Here is a 5,119-nt window from a genome sequence, read left to right as displayed (position 1 = left end):
AATTGCTACCTAGTATACCATAAAAATGTTTCCTAATACATTTAACTACTTTGTTGTTAGATATTTCAATTTTTTTTTCATTTTTGCTATTACAGTGAAGCATTGTGTACCTGAGTGGATATTTTATAATAGATATTTAAAAGAGAAATAATTGGATCAAAGAATTTGTGCTTCAAAATTTTAAATATTGTATCAGTCATTGTTCAGTAAGAAAACACAGCCACCACAAACATTATGAAAATAGGGTGTTCATTACAACCTATATTAATGTGGGTTGGAAATTTATTTTAGAGTTGAGATTTGTTCTTCAGGAAGATGAATTTTGTTAGCAATTTGATGGATAATATATGTGGAAAATAATTTAGGGTGATTAAAAAACAGGACTATGACTTGATATATTAAAACTGGAAGAAATTATGAAGGTATATCAGACATTTTGCAATGGCCAGCTGTGGCTAAAAGATTGATTTTGAGCAATAGATTATATAAAGATATATTAGGTGGATTAATAATGAACAAAAACACAGGACCTGGATTAAAGTTTGGATGAAGCATTGCTCATTTAGAGGAAAACAATCTATCTAATAATAGGATAATATGCAAATTGGCCGGGACACCATCACGTAATGACCGATCAGCAGACTGTGTCTCCACCCCCTGCTCAGGCAGCTGCAAAGCCCAAGGTAGGATAGGATTCAATAGGAGGGAATAAGAAAGGAGACGGAGAGGAAGGCAGGCCTGCATGCAGACAGGCTGAAAGGAGAAACAGAAATACAGAAAGGGGACAAGAAAAATATGCAGGAGTGGAAAAGGGAAGGAAATGCGGGGCTGCACACGGGAGGGGGTGGTGACCACTGGGGTCAGAGCAGCTGTGCCCAGCGAGGGGTGGAGTGCAGGTGGCACAGAGTCGGGAGCCCCACTTAGACATGGGAAGAGGGTGGGGGCCCCCAGCACGGGCCGTTGGGGCAGAAGGGTGGATGGTGTGAGGCCTTCCGGGTGGAGGCGCTCCTGATTTGCAGCAGCAGTGCCAAGGCCGCACAGGCCTCAGCCACCTCACTGGGCTGGGCACACCATGCTGGGAGGGGTGGTTCAGCTTAGCTGGTGTGGAGTCGGACACTAAGGAGGGTGCTGCTTTCGTCTCCAAGGGCTGGACCCCAAAGACACTGGCCAGGGTTAGGTTGGTGGCACATTAAGTGTACTTTGTTAACTCGAAGTTGGGGTGTCCTGGGCAGGGAATGGGAGGAGGATGGCAGTGGGGGGGCCGGGGAAGGGGGCCCGGCAAAGGCCTGGCTGGTGCTGGGCCCTGGGCTGGGGTTAACGCCCCCCCGAATGGAAGCTTTAATATCAAAGTGCGCTCAGGTGGGGCTGGAAGCAGGTCCTGGAGAGAAAGGAGAAGGTTTAAAAGAGAAACCAGTGAACATGGCAGGGGGTGTGGGGTGTAACAATAGGGAAGGAGGGAGGGAAGCAGGGTCCAGGCTCACAAGGGAAAGGTGAATAGGGTGGAGGGTGGGAGGAGTAAGAAAGAGACAGACATAGGGAATGAAGGGAGGAAAGGGAGGAGGGAGGGAGAGGGGCTGCAGGAGGTTCAAAGTGAGGGAGGGAAAGAAAGCAGGTAAGAGAGGGATGCTAAAATGGGGTGAGACCAGGAAAATAGTTAAATAAAAAGAAGAAACAGAATGTGAGAGTGAGGGGAGTTTAAAAGGAGGAGTTAGTAAGAAGATTAAGTACAGGGTGATTTTTAAAAAAATGTAGTTGGAGAGCCCCTGAGGGCTCCCGGACTGTGAAAGGGCGCAGGCTTGGTTGAGGCCCTCCCTCCCGCCCCCTGCTCCCCCATGCACAAATTTCATGCACCAGGCCTCTAGTAGACTATAAAGCTTAGGATGAGCTCATATTGTGAAGGATGTGGTAGAAGACTAGTTCTGTTTGCAGGCTGAAGAATGGGTGGTAGCAATGGAAATGAACAGGATGAAGCTAATTTGAGGTCACTGAGGTAAAATCTACAGTTTAGCATATGAAAGGACTCATAGAGTGTTTCAAGGAAGAGTCACAATTTTCTGTGTACCTACTGATGCAGATTTGCCACAGCCAATAGTGGTTAGCCTGGAAGTGAGCATCTTAAAAGATTATAAACCACTGCCTTCTGTTTATAAGTCCATAAGCATGATTAAAACAGCTGAAACAGAAACCAAATGAGAAATAAGGGTTAAGAACTTTATCTGTTGTCCAGACATCTGTATCCTCAGCAAGCTGTCAAAAGAAATGCTGCCTTGGAAGCCAAAGTCACCCAGGGGGCTAATCAGCTTAAACACACGACAAAAGCCATAGACAATTCCAAAGTGCTAACAACGTTAACTAACAGTCTGCCTGCCAAGGCTACACACATCACTGCCAAAAGAAAAAGAATGCATCCCTCTGCTGAGTTTTTTCCCCCTTTGTCCTCCTCCCCCCGTCTCCCCCCGCCCCCCCTGCGCCCTGCTTTTCAACTATCCTTTGAGAAGACAGTAGTAGATAGGAACTTGAGAACACTCCATCTGGTGAGAGGGGCGAGGTTCACAAGCTTTGGCTGGTTTGGGTGCCAAAGACAGGTAGTTAAGAGGCAAGTCCATGAATGTTTGGGAATACAGTGTTGTTTCACAAAGGTTTCCCGGCCCCAAGTCACACTTTCCGTTTGCCTTCTTTTCCATTTCTGGCAGTGTGAGGGCTTAATGACTGTTCACAAGTTACTTAAGAATCACTCTTCTTTCTGACTCCTGATCTCTCTGATGTTCCTATTAAAAACTCATAAAGGTCATGTGTGTGGCTGTATTTCACTCTTATCTTTCGCGATCAGGTTTTAATGGGAAACTAACTGGTAAAGAGCAAGGATGAATTAAAGTGTGCATGAGCCATTACTCTGGGACTATTATTCCCCTGTCTTCTTGTCACTCTGTTCACTAGCGTCACTGGTTAGATTTCACTTCATTTCCTGCACTTTTCAGTTGACAGGAACAATGAGGTCATGACACTGTAATCTTGATTTTTCTGAACATGACATTTTGTGTTGGTAATGTTATTAGGTGCTTTATTTGCAGGTGGTTCATCTTATATCTTTGGTCTTCTCTAAAGTCTCAATTTGTCCACCTAATAATTAAAAATGTGGTTTTGTGAGACCTTTCTGCCTTTTTTAATTTAAAATTTTCTTGAGATTAGCCTTTGTTCATTTATACATAGGTGTGTGGAGCATATTTCCAATTTGCAGTTCAAATACATATTTTCTTAGTTTGCTGCCAGAATGTAGTCAATAGTGGTGTTATGATGTGCACTGTGATCTTATTGAAAGGAATTTTGGGGATAAAATAGGCAGTTTTAGGGAGTTTTAGGAATAAAGAGGGTCCTTGGGGGAGGAAGTCATAGGTGAGGGTTTGGAGCTGCCAAAAGGCATACATTCACACAGAGAGAAAAAAGGTGCCACAGGATAAGGGGAGAGGAAGACATCCATTCACAGAAGATAGGGACAAACCACAGGGTATGGGGAGAAGGATGAAACAATCTTTCACAGAGGATAGAGAAATACCAACTAATGGGAGGAAAAGGAAAACAGATTTTCACAGGAGACAGAGAATTCTACCACTGAAGGGGGGTGAAAAAGAGGGGTTTGGGTTTTGAAGCTGATATTCTGCAAAAGAGTGACCATTTGGAAAGGAGTATCAAGAGACAAAGAACTACAACCGTTATAAACCTTAGCAAAAAGGAGCTTACTGGGTTACCTCTTTGGAACCCACCCGCTATGTGGGAGTCTATATTTGCTTCCAATAAATTTCCACCTTTCTTATGTACCACCTTTTGTCCATGGTTTCTTTCTTTGAATCCATCTGGACAAGGACCCAGCAAAGTAATCACCCACGAATCCTGCTCAGGAAAAACCACCCAACTCATTATGAACACCATTGACTCATTTGGCATCTTCTGTTTATTCAAATAGTATTTATTTAGCTCCCACTATGTGCCATGCACCATTGTAGGCACTAGGAATTCCATAGCAAATAAAACAGACAAAAAATAATCCTTTCTTTCGTGGATCTTAGTTTTTATATATAGAGAGATAGTGTTGTAAGTGTTGTGAAAGGGGTGTAGTGAGCCACAGGAAAAGTCAGAGAAGGTCTGTCGTTTTTAAAAAGGAGGTCAAGAGAAAGTCTGATTGGGAAAGTTACATTTGAGCAAAAATCTCACAGTTGAAAGATCAAGCCATATGATCACAAGTTAAGATCAAAGGAGGCAAGAGCATACAATGGAGTAAAGGCATTCCAGTCCAGAGGGAGCAGCACATTGGAAAGCTCTGTGGGGGGGGGGGGGCGGGGGGGTGGAGCAATGTGTTCAGAGGACAGCAGGGAGGCCAGTAGATCTCCATGGAGTGAAGGAGGAAAGAGGTAGAAATAAGAGAAGGATAAGAGGGAACAGGAGAAGGCAGGGAACAGGCTGAGTAGACTTTTTCAGAATGTTGGCATTTATTCTGAAAGAGAAGACATTGGGAGTGTTTAAGCCAGAGGATTTACATGATCAGACTTCTGTTTGAAGAGATCATTTGTTCTGGCTTTTGAGCTGACAATGGATTTGGATTTGCAATGGAGAACGTGAGGAAAGCAATGAGAAGGATCTCTGTGCTCTCTTTCCAATATGTGATCTCCTCTGAGTGCACAGAATTAATCTGGCTCTAATATTTTCAGATATGTCATGGAATTTGAATGCATATTTTATTCAGAAGAGGGTATAGCAAAGCAACTTAGTACTTGCAATCAGAAAGCCAGTGATTTAATCATAAAAGCTGTGGTTTTCACTTTGGGAAAGTTAACTAACTTCTCTCAGTCTGGATTCCTCTGGTAACATTTTCCGTTTTAAGTATATATTATAGAGGTTAAGTGAGATAATACATGGAAAATGGTTTGCATGGTACCTGCAAATAATAGGCACTCATTAAATGTTCACTAATGTTGCTAGTTGCTTTTATTATTATGTTTTCATATCAACACTTATGATAGAACTAGAGGCCCAGTGCATGAAATTCATGCACTGGGTGGGGGTGGCCCTCAGCCCAGCCTGCACCCTCTCTAATCTGGGACCCCTCGGGGGATGTCTGACTGCC

The sequence above is a fragment of the Myotis nattereri genome (genome assembly GCF_964212035.1).
Source record: "Myotis nattereri genome assembly, chromosome: 3".
Taxonomy (NCBI): Eukaryota; Metazoa; Chordata; class Mammalia; order Chiroptera; family Vespertilionidae; genus Myotis; species Myotis nattereri.
This window is presented reverse-complemented; position numbering follows the sequence as displayed.